Raw genomic sequence first — 20365 nt, 5'->3', positions numbered from 1 at the left:
AACACAGACCAATAATGTTATGCAAAATTCCACTAAAATAAAATCAACTCAGTAATGTGAGCAATTAAATTATATTTTTCCCACTAAATTAGGAATCTTTAACCTTGAGTCTAGGGGGCTGTGAATAGAATTCAGGGAGTCCATGAATGTGGATGCAAAAAAAAAAAATCCATTTTTATTTTCACTATCACTGAACTGAAATTTAGCACTTCCTTCAATTATGAATGGGGAAAACACACATTATTCTGAGGAGGGGATTATAAGCTTCACTAGGCTGGCAAAGGGTCCATGACACAGAAAAAGACTAAGATTCCCTACAGGAAATGGTCTTGCATTCTTTGAGGGTAGATACACTTATTATCTTCTGTCTTGGAAATGGGTGGATTTTTTTTCTTCATATCTGTGATTTCATTAGAGGTCACAACATAGAAACTCATTTCACAATGCACAACATATCTACAGACTGGAGTTTTAGAAACTTACCAGAAACAATGACAGAGTAACTTGTCCAAAGTTAAATAGCTACGATATTAGAGGTAGACCTTGAGTCTAGTTATTCTATATTCCAAATACAGCTTACAACAGAAAGAGTATTCACTTAACCTCTGTGGGTCTCAGTTTTCTCATATGAAAATGAGGAGCCTGGACTAGAGGACCTTTAATGATCCAATCCAGTTCTAACCTAAGGTCCTATGATGATGGCATTTTAATCGAAATCCACTACATCATGCTGGCTATAACATTATTATTCTAATTTAAGAAAATAAAGACATGACTAGAGGCAAGAAAAAATAGAAATGTAGGATATTAGTGGAGACACATTCAAGTGATTCTCGGATTATTCAAGTAATATACTGCTCAGACCCTTTAACCCACTCATCTCATTACTACATATATACACATAGGTACAGATTATATATGTGTATATCCATCCATTGATCCATCTATCTATATTCACACACATATACAAAGATTATACATATACACACTCCCTAAGTTTAAAAAAAAATTCCATACACAGTTAAATATTCAAAATAGCATTTGAAGAGGGAAATTAGAAACAGTGACTTCCCAAAATTTGGGAAGGGGCTGAACCAATTGTAGTTTCCAATGCAAAGGAATACAACTGCACTGTAAGAAATACAAAATGTAAGGAATTCAGAGAAAAATGGGGAGACTAGTATGAACTAATATAGCATCTACTGTGTGCCAGATAGTGTACCAAATTATTTACAAATATTATGTAGAACCAGAAGGGAAAATAGATGTTACTATAATAATGTGAACTAAAAAAATACTAAAGGACAACTGTAATGAGATAATGGCAATGATAAATTTTGATTACAAAGAAGAAAGGATAAAAACAAGCTTTCTTCCTCTTAGTAGACGTAGCATTCTTAACTCGCTTGAAAGATCCACTCAAAGAAGCCCATTCTGATCCCTCCAGTTGTTATTGATTTCTACTAGGAAATATATTTTGTATTTTATTTTCTAAGTAAGCTCATTTAGGGCCAGAATTGTTTTGCACAGTGCTTGGCACACAGAAAGTACATAATAAATGTTTCAATGAATGCATCTACAATTTTCAAAGACTTCAGATATCCATTTCTAGGGCTCATTTTACAGGTGAAGAAACACAAAGTCCCAAAAGGCTAAATGCTTCACAATTTCTGTCTCTTACATAAGAATTCTTAAGGAATTGAAACTCTTCTGCAAGGATTCTTCTCTTCAACTTCCATATCTGACTGCCTACTGTTTATCTTCCTTAGTGCAACCAGACAGTAATCTTCTCTAATACTAGAAGAAACCATTTGGACTCCCCTCTTTTCCCCCTTGACAATGCCAAGAAGTCATGGAATTAACTTTTTTCACCACAGAAATATATGTAACTAAAAGTCATTTTGATTTAGGGCAATGCAGGACTCCAATAAGAATGGGGGTTCTCTCAGTCTGAAATAGTACTCAAGTTGACCTGGGTTAGTCGCTCTTGTCTCTAAGGTCTTAAATTTTTTTTGCTGAATAAGGCTATTTCTCAGTTTAAAGTAAATAAATCACCTGGTTGTTCTAGGATACAATTCAACATTTAACTAAGAGGAACAGTTTCTCCAAAAAAAAATTTATTCTAAAAACATTTTCAAATCACTTTGCTTATAGAAAGAATGCTTTCTGAAGAAATTCTGGTAAAAAGAAATGTAGACTTGGTTCAAAACCACAATATAGTAGAAATACATAATGTAATTAACAGCCACTTTTAAACTAATTTAAAATGCTCTTTTAGTAGTCTTAAAGCACTTAGTTTAAAAAAAAAAAAGTTCTTTTGCCTTTTGTTTTATCACCATTTCTGATTAAACATTTTCCCCTCTGCCTCTTCAGGAAGCCTCCCCCTTGTAATTAGGCTAAAAACAGTTCAACCAATCAAGACACTGACTTTGTCTCAAATTAAATGTAACTTTCCATACCCGTAAGTCCCTACCTCTTCAATAAAAGTAGGCAGATCATGCTCACTTGGGCAGGGGGGTGGGGGGTCAAGTTTTAATAGAATTTGAAATGTTTCCAACTTCCAAATGACATCTCTTTCACATGAAAATCCAATTGTTCTTTTATCACCTTCTTGAGTACTGGAACAAACAATATATTGCTCACTCCTCACTGCTTGTTCATATAAAGCTCTGTGGCTCCCAGAAATTTAAATAGAGAAACAAAAAAATGGAGAGTGAAGCTAAATAATGGGAATAGTAAATACCTAAGTTATCTTTTGTTCTTTTCCTTCTAGCATTTTCCCTTTTGGTCCATCTATAAAAAAAATAAGGAGGGAAAATATAAGCATCTTAAGAACCTGAGGAGGCTAGAGATTTTAAAATGACCAAATTTTAAAGGATCATGTTCATGCCACATAGTTTTATTTTGATATCATAACACATTTTCACCTAAGTTCTTAATGGTAGGTCGATGCTGTTAAAAAGCGAGAGGTAATTTCTTTTATACTCCAGAACTACCAGTTATTGGACTAGAATTTGAGATTTTTTTTTTAGCCCAAGAATATTTTGCCCACTCACCTTCAAAAAATATTACTTATTAGGGCAATTAAGTTACCTACTAAACGCAAGCAATATTCACTTTCTTAGCTCTTGGACAGAATATTTTCCCACTGTAGAAACAGCCAAGTCAACTTCTCTCCATTAATCTAGAACTATCAGAAAAATTCTAATTATACAAAATTATTTAAAAGTGTTAGGGGTATTATGATTGGATATATGGCTTTTTAAATAAGTGTTATTCAGCAAAAGGAAAAGTTATCTTAGATAATTATAGGAGGTACCTAGGTGGAAGACATAAGTTCAAATCTGGCCTCAGACACTAGCTATGTGACCCTGGACAAGTCACTTAACTTCTGTTTTCTCATTTGTAAAATGAAGATAATGACAGTATCACCTACATCTCAGGGTTCTTGTGAGGATCCAATTTATAAACACATTTGCTATATAAAATGCTACTTCTCTTGGCAACGTATATGGGGAAATAAGCATTAATTAACTGGTTGTTCCCATGTTGAACATGAACAAAGGTAGAGAGAATTCCTGAACAAGAAAAATAACTGGAAAGTAAAAGAGAAAAGAGCACACTTATTTATACCAGCACACAGAACCCTGGAAATCTCTGAGGTCAAAACTATTTTCAGTTTTAATTATAATTCTCTAACGAATGTCCAGTGGATTATACAGAGACTACAGACCAGTGAATTAAAGATTTAGCTACAAACATGCAGTCTGAGTTATTATCTCATTTGTAGAATTATAATTCTGCCTCACAAATGGACAAATCTATGGATGCTGCTAGACTTGCTGTTTTGCTTTATTTGTGTACATCATCACCAATTAATTATCAAAGATCTTTTATGTGATTGCTTGGTAACAAACACAAGTGGTGATGAAATACTCAAAATGTTGAGTAACTTTTTTGAATCTTATGGTTTATATAGGAACAACTATTAACATTTGCACTGATGGTACAAAAGCAATGGTGAGTAAAATTGCTAACACCTTAGAACAAATCGAGGCAACAGTACTAAACCGTACAAGTAATGATTTTATTCTTCAGTGACCTGTGCTCAGTTTAAAAAAAAAAAAAACTCGTAACATTTAAGAATATCCTTAATGAAGCAATAGTTATTAATTTTATTAAATATAAACCCTTGAGTACATGTCTTTTTAATTGTCTGCTCGAATGGGAAGTATGCATAAAGCACTTCTACTCTGTGGAAGTACAATGGATGTCTCAAATAAAAGTACCTATACAATTGTTCCTGTTGTAAGCTAAACTACATGCTGTTTTCACAGAACACAACTTTTACTTCTAAGAACAAGTGACAACCAAACTATGGTTATTCAGACTTGGTTATCTGGCAGACTTTTTCTTGAAAATGAATGAAATGAGGCTGTCACTTCAAGGAAAACCATGTACAATGTTTCTTGCCAATGACTTAAAAAAAATTGACCTTTCAACTGAGAATTAGAATTTTGGAAAACTTCTGTCTTCTACCATGAGCTATATACATAACATGCAATCTTTTGTTATCACATAATGAAGTGTATCAACATTACTGGAAGATCTGTGTATCTCAGCAAACTGTTAAAAAAAAAAAATCAGGCATGGGCAAAAGATCCATTCAATGTGTAGAACAGACCAACAGATTTTAAGGTAAAAGTACATAAAGTTTTGTGATATGGTTTCAAATGCCATAATGCAACCAACCTTTAAGTGACTACCTCTTTTCAAGTTCTGGTGTAATATAAAAGAATATCCACAACTATCTGAAAAGACCATTAAAATATTACTCCTCTTTTCTAACTACTTATCTCTGCGAGGCCAGATTTTCTTCTAATACACCAAACATAACACATCACAACAGTGTGAATGCTAAAGCAGATATAAGGATCCAGCTGTCATGCCATTCTTCTCACTTTTTTTTGAAACCAGTTATTTTTCAATAAAAATGTTATTTAACATGTAATGGGGTTTACTATTGTTATTTTAAAATGAATTAAGGTTTTTTAAATTGATCAGTTTTTATTTCTAATATGGTAAATAAATATGGACAGAAAAGAATCTATGTAAACAAAAGCTCTTTGGGGCTTCAGTAATTTCTTAGAGTGAAAAAGGAGTCCTGAGACCAAAAAGTTAGAGACCTCTTGCATTCAAGAAAATGAAGAATTGAATGAAATACTTGTAGGTGTTTATGCCAGGAGAAAAAAGAAAGCCTTCAGTCTGTCACCTGGCAAACAGGTACCCAAATTATTGTTGCAAAGAAAATGTATTTATTACCCTCACTTCTCAAGATAAAAGAGCTGAAACAACAGGAATCTATGCTTTTGCATAGTCAGACCTATTTCTATCCTTCTTTGCTTCCTTCTCAGGTGTCAGGGATCCTTGTGGCTCTTAACAAAAGTACTAAACTGCTCCTACCAATAACAGTTCGTTTTGCTAATGTTACTAAATTTATCTATTTGTCATTAGTCATTTGAAGTTAATTAAGGTTTCACTCTACAAGGTAAATTATATTCGTAGGATTCAACTATACAAGCAACCAGAGTATATTGGGGATAGAGAAGTAGAGGGAAGAAGGGTTGTGTAAGACTGACCCAGAGAGTAGATGTCATAAAGAGTAGACTAATAGCTAGGATCTAATCTGTCTAGTCAACAGAACCTATTTGCTATGAAGTTGTATGATTATAATTTTAAGAAGTTAGGTACTAAAAAAAAAATACAGGTTAATTTTTAAAATAATATATTCTCTTAGCCTACTCCAGGGAGACATCATATATACTTCTTATTATAGAAGCAGCTTAATAGTTAAGATTTGTCATTATACTAAAGATATCAGATACTCAATGTTAATAGACAGCTGATCAAGCCTGCAAATTAGCTAAGTTCCAAGACAAGCAGAGAACCTTTAAGAAAAATCATCTACCAAGCCTAAAAGTAACACCTGTAATTTCTTTTAAAATTTAGGATAACTCATATTCAGAAATCTCAGCATAAATGGATGTTAACAAAAGTTTAAAATTTTTATTTCATTAATAACAGCTAATTATAAAGATGAAATACAAAATAGTATTTTCTATAGTATTGTCATAAATTCCAAACAACATTAATATTCTCCATTTTAATAGCCACATCAAAAGTTTTAACTTGATTCAAAATGCTCCATCATGCCAAGTGTAAAAATAAATTAAGACAGATTGAAATTATGATGCATTAAAAATACTCTGTTCATGATTAAAGAATCTAACTTACATAATTCAGTGCTAATAGTCTGTATTATCAGAAACAGCAGAACAACAGCTCAAGTAGTTGGAGAGGTATTCACAACATAATGACCCTACGACACTGTTAGGTAAAGATCTCACTATTACACTAAAGGTCTTCAATATTTCTTAGGATGACTGCCATCTATGTAAGGTACCTCCAACCTTCATATTCCACTGTCTAATCTTTGCTTCTTTTGATATGAAACCTTAGCCCACGGAGATTATACATCAAGTTATCCCACTAGCCAGTATTTTCCAATTCACACAATTCTTCTGGTACTCAGGTTTATGATACTTTAGAAAGCAACAATCAATAAGCATTTATTAAGCACCTATTATGTACCAGGCACATTTTTAGATATATACTGAATCAAACAAATAGTACTTTGAAGAAGCTTCCATTCCAATAACAAGAAAGAGGCATACCAACTAAACCAGTAAAAAATCAGATTGACTTGTCCTTTCTATACAGGTCTATTTTTTTAACTAAGTTCATTAAAAAAAAGTATTAGTTGTATAACACATGATAACCTGGAATTAACTACAGCTAGGTCCCCATCAAAGTAAACAATGAACCCTGCCTGTGAAGTAGTCACATGCACTTGAATTGGCACCATTTGAAGTTATAAGTACATAATATATGTTTACTGGTTCTAGCCAAAGGAAACACACAATGTGAATTCAAATAATGCAACCACTTCATGAGATTCCTTACTTGCATTAATTGTAACCAAGGTGTATTTATAATTTACACAGGTGCATAATAAACCACAGTCTAATTTCAGGAAAGACTATCTGTAAGCAAAAAAATAAAATTACTTATTAAAGTATACCCTCTTGAAATGTTAAAGACGTACCTCATCCCACAAGCATTTTTATTAAAAATGTATTGGAAGAATTTATTTACCAATTTTCAAAAAATCTATTTGGTTCCAAAAATGGTTAACATTATGTACAATTACTAATGCCATTCTCTATAATCCTCAAAGAAACAACATCATGTTTTAACTCCTCTAATTTGCTTGGAATATGCTCTTTGCTCTTTCTAAAAATGTTTATTTTTGTGGCTTTTTAAATTTCACAATATAGTTCAATGACCATGTCTCTTTTCCATTCAATCCACTTGAAAAGTTTGTATTAAATCTGGGCTGTCCAACCTTAGGTTTTTATTGAAACAATAGACAAAAACATATTTTGATTTGCCATTTTAGTGAGAGCTCTGTGGTAGCTCAGCTTCTTTTACTAAAGCTTTTATGTAAATTTCTGTGCTTGTAGGCAGCCAGCAGCAGTACCATTTATAGTAGGGGGTAAGTACCGTTTATAGCAGTGGTACCATTAGATGAACAAAATTTTTCTAGCAGGCTGACCACATTCATTTGATTCATTCCTAGAATGAAATGCTTCATCAGTATACCGCATTAGAGATATCTAGCAAGTAGAGAATTTAGTACTCAGAAAAATGTGATCAAGGCCAAACCAAATTTTCTAGGTCAAAGGAATACGTATGTGAAAAGTATCTACAAGGGTATATACTGACAGAATGAAGTCTCAATATAATTAAAACTACTAGGAACAGAGCAAACAAATTAAACTTAACATGAGATTTTGTTGCAGTTACAAGTACAAGATAGGAGAGACCTAGCTAGACAATAGTTCACATAAAAAAAGATCTAGGAATTTTTACTGCAAGATTCAAGATTCAAACAATGTGATATGACAACTAACAACATCTTTGCAGAACTACACAGTCTGAAATGGAGACTATCATTGGCAATTCATTTTCTGTTCAAATATACTGGAACACAAGTGTCAAGTTAAACATGATTACAAAAGTTCGCCATATTTCTAAATATGTTCTTGTTTTCAGGTCATTATTTTATTTTACAATAAAAACTCAGGGACAAATAGGACATAACACAGAAAACCCTCACTTGCTGGCAAACCTTTCAAAAATACAATTCTATATTATCAAGGAATGCTTGTTTTCTTTAGGTACTAGGAATTTTCTTAAGAGAATATCAATACTTTCTTAGCTAAAAAGTAAACATTTTGAAGAGCAGGCTGTGATTCACTACAAATCTTAATTCCTCTAAATTCCAGAGCCTACACATGATTTCACTGGTAGAGAAGTTCCTGGTGAGGAAAACTTCCTCTACACAGATCAAAACTCTTCAGAAACTTAAGTCTTAGAGATTTGCCTAGAGTACTGAGCTATCACAGGATCATAAATACAGAGCTAGATAAGGAAAATGAAGTCCAAGGAAGCTAGGACACTTACTCAGGTCACATGGTTAAAATAAATACATAAATATATACTACATATGTACGTATGTATGTGTATGTGTGTATATATTATATATGTGTGTGTGTGTATATTTATATGTATATATGTCAAAAGCAAAAACTGAAACCAGGTTTTCCTGAGGCCAAGGTAATTCATTACTCCGTTACATTCTAAAAGAATTTAATTTTATTTTTTACTTTCTAAAAGAGGAGTAAAAAAAAATCTTAAATAAGTACAAATATGGGTAAGTAAAGATGACAATATTTAAGCATGATGTGGGATTTCTGTTTTGTTTTGTTGTGGGGTTTTTTTGGAGGGGGGAAGGAAAGGGGAATTAAGTGAGGAAGACTTCATGCAAGTTGGTCAATACCTGTGACTTCACTGGTAGAGCAAACGTCCCATGATGAAACTTTATCGATGCTGATTAACAACTACTCTGCAATTTGAGTGTCATTTGAATGCTTCCAAGAGTATTTAAGATGTTAAATTATTTGCCTGCAGTCCCATAGTTAGCATGTGCCAAATGCTGGGCTCGAATCCTGATTTTCTTGACTTTAAGGCTGATTATCTTCTAATGCTACACTGCCTTTCAATATTTAATGTAAAAGAGGGACTATCAGGTTTTGGTACTTTGACAGAGTCCTACGGTAAAAATGAACACTTAACAGAACTTTTAAAGGCTTCCAAATTTGAAATATAATATAGCTTTCCAACATTAAAAAAAAAACACAACCAACTGGTTAATGTTGGGAACCATCATTTTTCCTTGCCATCTCCCCTAAAATTCTCAGCAAAGAATACTACTCTCCTTAAACAAGTAGCTTCCTTCCTCTTTTCTTTGCAGAGGTGGGGGTACTAAGGATATAAAACACTATAGATGTCATATTTGCAATATGTTTATTAATTTCGTTGAATTGGTTTTTCTTTTTTATTCTTTGTTATGAGGGATAGCTCTGTGGGAGGAGGCATAGGATGATGCACTGGGAAATGTAGGTGATATAAAAACAATTTATCAACAAAAATATATTAAAAGAAAACTATACCCCTGATATTTGTATTCCTGGTCTCAAGAAAGAACTACTTGAGGAAGTATTCAAAGCTCTAATTCCAAATGAAAATTTTTAAATATCCTAGAAGAAATCCAAAGTAGAAACAAACAAACAAAAACTAAAGACCTAAAGAAAATACTTTATATTTTGTTTCACTATGAAATTTATATAAAATCAGCATTCACTCTCAAAAAAGATATGGATGCCAGAGAAACTAAGCTCTTAAAAGCTAAACTGCTCCTGGAATTTGACTGCCAGACACCATTCTAATGGGGGAAATAATCTTTTCAAGGCTATAATACAGAAACATAACTTTGCATTATTTTTTTAATTAGGAATATTATTTGGCATCGATATGAAGAAGTGATGAGGGCCTGAACTAGAATAGTAATAGGAAGTCAAAAGTATATGCAGATGAAATCAATCATGGGAAGACTACTCGTCACTTGATTGGATATGACAGCATGAAGGAGGGAGGAAATCAAAATTATTCTAGGTTTTTTAAGCCCAGGTGAAGTGGGAAAATGGTGATACCATTAAAACAAACAGGGAAGTTGGGAGAAGGAGCCAATTTTGAGAGGTTTATAAATTCTTTTCTAAATTTACTTCATGATAAGTTGACTGGTGGTAACAGTAGTTAGTTGGGATCCAAACATTTTGGAAAGCAATTTGGAACTATGCCCAAAGGGCTATAAAACTATGCACATCCTTTGATCCAGTAATACCACTACTAGGTCCGTATCTCAAAGAGATTATAAAAAAGGGAAAAAGACTCACATGTACAAAAACATTTATAGCAGCTCTTTCTGTGGTGGCAAAGAGTTGGAAATTGTGGGGATGCTCATTAATTGGGGAATGGCTGAACAAGTTGTGGTGTTTGAATGTAATGGAATACTACTGTTCTATAAGAAATGATGAGCAGGCAGATTTCAGAAAAACCTGGAAAGCCTTACATGAACTGATGCTGACTGAAGTAAGCAGAACCAAAAGAACATTGTACATAGTAATAGCAACACTGTTTGATGATCAACTATGATAGATTTAGCTCTTCTGAGCTATGCAGTGATCTAAGACAATTCGGAAAGACTCATGACTGGAAGTGCTATCCACATCCAGAGAAAGAACTATGGAGCCTGAAATGCAGATTGAAGCATATTATTTTCACTTTTTTGTTGTTTTTTCTTTCTCGTAGTTTTTCCCTTTTGTTCTGATTCTCCTTTTACAACATTACTAATGTGGAAATACGTTTAACAAAAAAGAATGTTGAAAACTATCTTTACACGTAATTGGAAAAAAAATACTATTAAGTGAAAAAAAAAAAGGTATTCAGTTGAGTCCAGCAGCCACCTGAATATAAAGGTCCAGGCCTCATGAATGAGTTCTATATAGGGAACCATCTCCATAACAGAGAAAATGAAAGACATGACAGTGGATGAGATCACCAAAAGAAAAGCAGTTCAAGAATAGCATCTTAACAGATACACATACATAGAGCAAGAAAAGAGGGTAAGAAGCCAAAAACGGAGACCGAGAAACATAGGAAGGGAGAAAAACAAAAGAGAACAGCGTCATGAAAATGAAAAGAGTGGAGTGTCAAAAAGGAAGAGATGATCAGCGTTACCACTTGCTACAGGAAAAAAAAGGAATGAAAAGGCACCATTGGACCTGACAATTAAGCCATCATTAGGGACACAGGAGAGACCAGTTTCAGCACTGCTGTTCATTTTTTCAGTCATGTCTGACTCTTTATAAAAAGAGCCCATTTGGGACTTTCTTGGCCAAGATACTGGAGTGGTTTGCCTTTTCCCTCTCCAGTTTATCTTACAGATGAAGAAACTATGGCAAAGAGGGTAAAGTGACTTGCCCAGGGTTACACAGATAGTAAGTTTCTGAGGCTAGATTTGAACTCAGGTCTTTGTGACTCCAGGCCTGATGCCACCTAGCTTCCCTAGTTTCAGCATAGTGAGGACAAAAGAAAGTTTTCAGAAGACTGAGAAATGATGAATTCCCTTTGGTGGAAGGAAATAAGAAGATAGCAAGACTGAAGGATTAGAAGACAGCAAGACTAAAGATGAGTATTAAAAAGAAGGTACCAAAAAAAAAGGAGCAGTACTGCAGAAGAAAAAGAATACCAGGCATGTTACTGAGAGAAAAGTAACAACAATACTAGTGGGAGAGGTACCAGGTGGGGTAAAGGGGGTGGGGGGCAGGGTAACAGGAGAGATTTTAGGGAGATAGAAAGGAGGCCAAGGGGAAGACATGTTAGTGGGTATCAGTGGCCACAATCCCGGTTCCCTGTATATGAAATCCAGTGCATTTTCAACTATTGTTGTTTATTGGTAAGTAAGAGTAACTAAAAGATCAGGTTACTAAGAAACGTGGAGAGAAAGGGAAAAGGCACCATTATGTGCCTAAGCAGATGACTGAGGGTAGATACATATTTGAGAGGGGAACATAGAGATTGGGTGGGCTAATGAAGAGGTAAGCAGACAAAATGGGGAAGGTACAATGTGTCAGGCAAAAAAAAATTGGATGGTATCTCAAAATTCATTAAAATATGTAGGTGGTAAGATTTATGAGGTTTGATCTTTGATGAAATAGTATAGGTACGATATCCACCAATGCAGATTATTCCTTAGTAAGTGGTCTTCTTGAGTTGTTATGGACAAATCTTCTGAAAAGCCTCACTAAATTTAACAAGGCTAGGTCTTTGACAGACCTGAATTTATCATAATGATACTTGAAACCATCCCAGGTTTGTAGAACCTCCAAGAATCTATGTTCAGTGGGCACTACCTTCAAGCAATCAGAAAGAGGCAACCAGAAGAGTGAGTTGTTCTCTCTCTCTCTCTCTCTCTCACACACACACACACACACACACACACACACACACACACACACAAAGTAAGAAATTGAAACAGTGCTTACTAGAGTGCACTATAAGGCTGGAACTTACTGTATAAATGTCAGTATTATCTTATCTTGCTTATGTAAGAGATGTTAGTGAAATGTTTATATACTATGGAATTTTTCCATTGATAATTATTCCTACAATAAGTTCCCAAGACATACTCAAATGAACCTGTCATCTCACCAACATGGAAATTCCCTAAAACAATGCAGATCATGCCCTAACACACCTAACTATCCCGTGCTGCTTGTCCACATGCCTTTGAAAGTGTCTTTTTTTCTTCTATTGACACCATAATGATCCAATGAAACAGGCTACCTATCTGTCATCCCTCATTCTTGCCACATGACCAATTCTTTTTTGCTTTTACATTTCTTTGATAACATCTTTTACATGACTTCAAAATTCTTTGTTCCTAATATTTAAGCTTTCCCATACCCTCCTCCTACTTAGGGTATTAAAAAGATAAAATAGTTTCAGAGAGACATTGAGGTCATTAAAAGAACTTGACAACTTCCCAAAGACTATCCACTTCGCTCTCTTCCTGTTCAATCCTAGGCCCAATTCATTATCCATTTGCAGTCTGCAAATGTATCATAACAGATAGGTTTCAGCCACTTGATTTTTCCTATATGGATAGTTAGGCCAAACTCACAAGTAATTACAGATCTCATTTAGAAGGCTCCACAATATTCCAGAAATCAATGCGATAAACGCAATGTCATTTTGCAAAGAGGAGCATGTGAAAGACCACAACATCTACAAAAAATCCCCCTTCAACTTGCAGGCTGCAGGGGACTTCATCCATATCTGGTTTTATGTTTCATTTGTTATTAATCATTACCGGGCCAAATAAGGCTTGTATGTATGTATATATATTCATATATCTTTGAAGAATTCTTGAATAATTATCATATACAAAATGTCCCCAAAAGTCATACTGCAGTATTAAGCTACTAAAGCTATTTTTTCAGAGAGCCCACAGTGGCATTTTACTCTCCTGAATCAAATCCTCTTTTTACAAAATAAGCACAGTGAGATGGCATTTTTTCCATAGTTCAAAATCAACTGAGAAATTAGAAAGATATAGTCTACTTTGGAATATTACTTGCAAAAGCCTACCTGTACCTATACTCATCCAGTATGCCACTAATACACATGCACATTATTTTCATACACATTTTATACACACAGGAAAGTGGGTACACAGGTTGGTAGTTAATGATCTGTGTTATTGACCTTTTTCATTCATGATTTTGGTACCTTCCTCTCCTTCAAACATCTTGTGAATCACACCCACAACACCATTTAAATTGTGTCATCTCCAGAATGGGTCTCCTCTTTATGTATTTGGTCTAGCTACTTTCCCTATCCTTTATTTTCTTCAATGTATTTTCCACTTTCTCCTTAAGCTCATCTGAGACAATAAGAAAGCCCAAATGTGGTGGCTCCACTGTCCTTGATGGTAATGTTCAAAAATTTTTTTCAGATATTTGCCATTTTTCAGTCATTTGTTGTCTGAGTTCATTCTTAAATGCTCTTAGAATGACTTTGCTTAGCTGGGTTGCATGCCATCATATCTTAGTTTTCCTCCATACTGTTTCTCATTATTTAAAAAGAAAATACTGCTCATATTCTTACACTCTCCTCCATAATATTTTATAAACAAGTTTGTATTCTAAACCAGTATTGCTTCTAGTTTTCATTTAGCTGTATAAGCCAGTCAAATGTTTTCTAAGGGAAGTAAGGATTTTTTAGGCTCTTTTGACCTCATTATGATAGCTAACATATATCAACTTAAACATCTATTTACAACTATTATAATCTGTGTCTATGTCTCACATCCTTTCCTCTCACACAATTCCAGTTTTTCTTTACCAATAACTTGTTCAAACTGGTAAAGATAGAGCTATTAACTGCAGGGCATATGTAAGCATGTATGTGTCTATACGTGCATATATATATATATATATATATATATATATATATATATATATATATATATATATGCATGTGTGAACACACACACGTTTATATTTTTGCATTTTTATTTTCTTCTCTTGATTTCTATTCATTTGTATCTTTGATTTCATGAGTAGTGTGAATGCACTCACAGCTGATCTACAAATAGATCTTATATCCATAAGTCATCTCCTGACAGCTAACATATAATTGATTTCATTTTTGTGATGTTATTTGTCCCTCACCATATCCAAAGTCTTTCTTCAAAGTCGTCATCATGATATATAAGCTCAAGGCTGCTGTGTAATCTACACGTCTCTGGCCTCTCTTTTCTTACTCCTTACTCATTACTACCTTATTTTTTTGTCATCCTCATCTATTCCTATTTTTACTTTGAAGTCACCATGTATCAAAGTATATGAAGCTTTAATTTGGAGAGTCTAATTGGGTACTTCACAGAATTTCACTACCTTTTAAAAGCATCTGAAATAGATGAACTATATAAACAATCATTTTCATGGTAGTCTGAAATACAAAATAACCAAATGTCTCATAAAATGATGTTTCTTTTTGTCTCAGATACATGATAAAACCAATTCTTTTATTTACCTCTTCAATGAGGGCCTGTGTGCCATTTATGTTTGGTTCTAACTTAACTTTTGTCTTCTTGTTTCATTTATAAAGAGAATGTAAAGACTGATATTTTTTCAACTGGATGGGTATCTCATGCCTATGGTACCAACAACTAGGTAATATTTTACTGTCTAAAAATGCTGTGATTCTTAGTATTTTCTGCTCCTTTTCCCACTCAGTCAAAAATTTCTATAGAACCAGAGGTAGCCATATGAGACTGAGGACTTTATTTTTATTTCATAGGTTACCAGAGTAAAGGAATTCACAACCAAATGTAGGGCTAATGCTGACATGCCTCTATTAACCTAGGCTGATCTTGGCCCCTTCTCTATTACACAACACGGCCTCTTCTAATAAAGTTACCCTCTATCCCAGATTTCTTTCTTTCTTAGCGTATGGAGTGGGTAACTAGAAGCAAAAAAGGACAAGCAGAACAAGAAAGTCTACACTGAAAGTTCCTACCAAGACCAGCTTCAACTGAAATTTTTAAGATACCAGGGTATCAAAGAAAAGTACAAGTTTGCAAAGTATATGAGTGAGGAGCAAAATGAGCCATGCTACTCCATTCAGAAGCAGTAACAGGTGTATTGCCAACAACAGCCCCCATCTTGAAAACAATGATGCTCTGACATCAAGTTTCTTTCCTTAGAACAAACAGTTCATCTGTACTACACCAACTGATAAGGCAACCAGCTCTTAGCAGACAGATAAGTAACCTTATCTTTTTTTCACGAGCATGCTTGCCAACAAACAAGGAAGTTCCAGCACCAAGAACTCTTTTCAACAATAAAATTAACACCCCAAAATGTCAAGACAGCCTGAAATATAAGTAAAAAAGTAATAACATTTAATATCAACTCAAACACTATCTCTAAGTATTAGGCTAAAAAAAAATCTTCCATCAAATACAATGACTGCTAAACAGAAAGGAATTTCTGCTATATGCAATTTTAATATAATTTGTCATGTCACATCAATAAAACACTGTAGGAGTCTCTTCTAAAAGATGGAAATTGTTTCTTATACTAAACATATTATAATGGTATATTTTAAACAAATTAATAATTTTTTATCCATAGCAATTTTCAGGGAAGTATTAAGAACATTTGAATAAAAGAGATATCTAGATCACAATATAGTTGATACAAAAAGGATAAAATACAAATATGTTAATAAATCTCTAACTTTGTATCATTACTGGCTTACATTCATTACTGGCTTACATTCTTAATGCATTATTTTGCTAAAAGCTGGCTCTCTAAACTGAGGTGATCTTTTTAAAGAGAAAACTGAAAAATAGAAGACAATCCCACCACACAAGACACAGCTCTATCAGTCTCAATAAGTCCATGGAGAAATCTAATCTAAATAATAAAGTAAAAGAGTTCTTTGTATTCTTTTCTTTCCCTACCTTCTCCTGACACTTGGTGATACTATCTATATTAGTCTGATTCTGCTGAGGAAGTAAAGAACAAAAAAAGTTTCCAGGTATTGCCAGAAAAAAACCCTCAACATGGGATTAAAATATATATTTATTTAGCACCATTAATGCTCAAATTAAAAGTTCTTGAACACACTGCCTCGCCATCAATATCCTGAAAAAACATGTAGGCAGAACACACTACCAAAATCCTAAATGCTTATTTTTTTTCTTACTACTAAACTATCTAGTGACAGCTGTTTAAAATTTTCTTCAAATCCCAAAACAGCGAAACCAAGTTGAAACTCCATAATGAAGAGTGACAAACAAAACTGAAAATTATGCAGTAGTAGAATTAATCATTCTAATTAATGCCCTCAAAAGTGTATCTCACATGAGTACATACAAAAGAACAGAAGGTGGACTGGCATTTTGTATCAAATATTTCTAAAATATACAAAACAGCGATGTTTCTAAAGAATTGTACAGAGTAAGCAAAACGTTGACCCTTATTTTTCTATTAGTTTTTATTACATGATGAGAAATGCAGTATACTGTGCTTGATCCCACCAACTTTGTAAAACTCAATTCCCCATCACATTTTTCTGCTCTGCCATTTAATCTAGATGTATTTTTTTATGTTTCTAATCTCTTCTCTATGACCATACTGCTATCTGTTATCTAACCTATCAATTTTGTTCTTGGTTAACTCTAAACAATACTCTGTTGGTATTTCTAAAAATAAATTGATTTTCACTAAAGTTTTGAAAATAGTTTTTTAAACTCTTTAAAAGTTCATCTTGTAAATGGCATTCCTCTATTTTTTTTAAATTCTTTTTTTTGTATTTTTTTTTGTTTTTGGCAGGGTAATTGGGGTTAAGTGACTTGCCCAAGGACACACAGCTTATACATGTGTCAAGTGTCTGAGGCCGGATTTGAACTCAGGTCCTCCTGACTCCATGGCTGGTGCTCTACTCACTGCGCCACCTAGCTGCCCCAGCATTTCTGGAGAGTTATAAGATAAAATTTGTCTAAAGGCTATAGATGAATTATTTCCTCATTACTATCTAGGTTTCTAGTTTCTTTTTTTTAAATCAAAGGTTATCTGTGTGCTCAAAAAGAGCAACATCTTACTCAGAGAGCAGACAGACCACAAAGACTAATAAATCAGGGGTACTATTGCCCCTCTCAGATCACCTAATGCATGCCAAAAAAAAAAAAAATTTTCTAAAAGTGAAACTGTACCTTATCTAATGTTATCTTTAAGTCATAGTTGAACAATTGTATCAAGTTGTCATATAATTATAGATTAACCAAAATAAAACAGAAGAGACTAAAAAACAAATACACGCAAAATGTTAGTACTGTTTAAATTTTTTGGATGAAATCCTCACATTTCAGACATCTTTGCCTTCCAATTGTGTACAAACAGAATTTATATAAAAGTTATCAGAGTCCTACTTTGATTCCTCATTATGCCATGGAAGTGACCCTATTTTCTCAAATGTCAGCAAAACTCAAATTCTGCAGGTCCTGCATCAAACTGAAAAGCCTTCAAGTAACAGATTGTCTTTCACCCAAAGACCAATGTCACTAAGGTCAGAGAGATGAGTTCATCAACATGTAGGCCAGTCCCAGCAATTCAGGAAGCTCACCTAAGTAAAACACAGCTGACTTAATGGTCCTTGCCTTCACAAAATTTACAATTTAAATGGAAACACAAAACAGATAGATGTACATATGAACTAGAGAGGAATGAGATGCTAAACTATGCTGACATAGTGAGACTTATGAAAGAGGGAAAGATACAAGCAGAAGTTAGCTTTAGTGAATATATAATAGGGAGTAGTTTTATACACACTGTCCCCAGTGTTTCACATGTACTCCCTTCTCCTTTCTAGCTCTAAAAACCCTTACTTCCTTGAAGACTCAGTTCAAACTCCACCTTATTCATCAAATTTTTCTTGATTCCTCCCAAGCTGCTCGTGTTCTCCCTCTCAAAACAACCTTGTATCTATTTTGTATGTATATGTGTTCACTCATCTGATAGACTATAAGTTACTTGAAGGCAGGGACTACTGTATTTTGTCTGAGTATTCCCAGTGCCTAGACTGTGGTAACCACTTAATAAATGCTTCTTTACTAACTGAAGCAAAGGCTAAGTATTTAGACTCTAGGGAATCTTCAAAGACAACAGCTATGAGTCCACACTTAATTGGGCCTGCTCTCATAACTAATGAATCCCTACCTGGAACCAATCCCTGGAACTAATTTAGAAGGAACCAGGGACATCCTTCACCTTACCCATACCTATACTGACTTCCTTGTTCGCTTCCTCACCACCTGAACCATACCTTTTTCTTCCCCTTGTTTGTAATTGTATTTAGAACAGTGCCTAGCATGTATATTAAGAACTTAATAAATGTTTTATCTAACTTTTAACTATCTTAGGCAGGGTGATGGCATTAAATCAATCTGACTGTGTTTGGGTAGGGCTGAAGCAAACTTGGGAAGCAAAGTGGAGACTGACAAGATGTTTGTCATATTAACCTAGGTGTGACATGAACAAGGCCTTGATCAGGGTAAGATCAGGAAGAATGGAAAGAAAGATGAATCCAAGAGATACTTTAAAAGGAAGTGAAACTGAAAGGAAGGATACTAAAAGACCCCAAGTTTTCTACCTGAAAAATGGTGATAATGCTGACAGAAAAAACAGAGCTGAAATGGGGAACCTGTTAGGAACAAGGAAGATCATTAGTTTAGCTTGGACATGGTGCATTTGAGAAGATACCACATCCAGAAGATGTCTTCTTTTATTGTTCAGTTGTTTCAGTCATGTCTCTGTGTAATGAATGCCATTTTGGATTTTCACAGGCAAAGATACTGGAGTGGTTTGCCATTCCCTTCTCCCGCTCATTTTACAGATGAGGAACAAAGGCGAACAGGATTAAGTAACTTGTTCAAGATCACATCGCTAGTAAGTGTCTGAGGCTGGATCTGAACTCATGAAGATGAGTTTTCCTAACTCCAAGCCCATTGCTCTACCCACTGTGCCATCTAGCAGCTCCAAGATATCTTTAAGGCAGTTGGAAATATGGATTTGAGAAAACAGCAACATGCAACAACTATCTTAGAAAAATCTTTAATAGATCTAGATACAAGTAAAAAGTGAAAAACTTAAGTTTAATAAAATGTTATGCAGTGTTGGCTAGTTTGTCCTGTTTGACATTTTAAAGGAAAACGAAGGATAGTTATATTCCCTAACAGATGTTTCAACTATTTCATTTTCCTAGACCCAATATGAAAGGCAATGTGGAGCAGTGGAGAAAGAATTGGCCTCAAAGTCAGGAAGATTTGAGTTCAAGTCTCATCTCTGATACATACTTTACTATGTGACCCTACTGTACTTCCAAGCAACTCTATGAAAACGTACAAAACAGTTGCTAATCTGAATAGGCAGGAGTATTCTCACCAAGAGTTTACTATACTGACTGAATCAGGGTTTCTTTTAAACAAGATACAACAAATAAACAAGAACCAAAAAAAGTTTGCCTTTATTCAGTCCCTAAATAAGTGTATTTCATTAATTCCCAATGTTCCCCAATTTGGGGGAAAAGGGAAAGAGAGGAAACTATTCTTGTTTTAAGAAGGAAATGTAAGGGATAAATGTAAAATTTCAGAATTGGATGGGACCTTGGGGATCACTTAGTCCAACCTAAAAAAGAATCCCCTCTTCAACATACCTTTGACTGAAGACTTAATTTTTCAATAAAATGTATTTAATATGAATATAAAACT

At 34.2% G+C, this 20365-nt stretch overlaps 1 protein-coding gene across 2 annotated transcripts in view; it reads right to left on the bottom strand.

Annotated features, from left to right (window-relative positions):
* The window catches only part of LOC118855941 (pleckstrin homology domain interacting protein), a 188115-nt gene that overhangs the window by 149088 nt on the left and 18662 nt on the right, over window positions 1–20365 (bottom strand). The gene's annotated exons all lie outside the window — the stretch shown is intronic.

Source organism: Trichosurus vulpecula, chromosome 7, assembly GCF_011100635.1.
Source record: "Trichosurus vulpecula isolate mTriVul1 chromosome 7, mTriVul1.pri, whole genome shotgun sequence".
Taxonomy (NCBI): domain Eukaryota; kingdom Metazoa; phylum Chordata; class Mammalia; order Diprotodontia; family Phalangeridae; genus Trichosurus; species Trichosurus vulpecula.
Note: the sequence above shows the minus strand (reverse complement) of the source record. Positions and strands in the feature narration are given on the sequence as shown.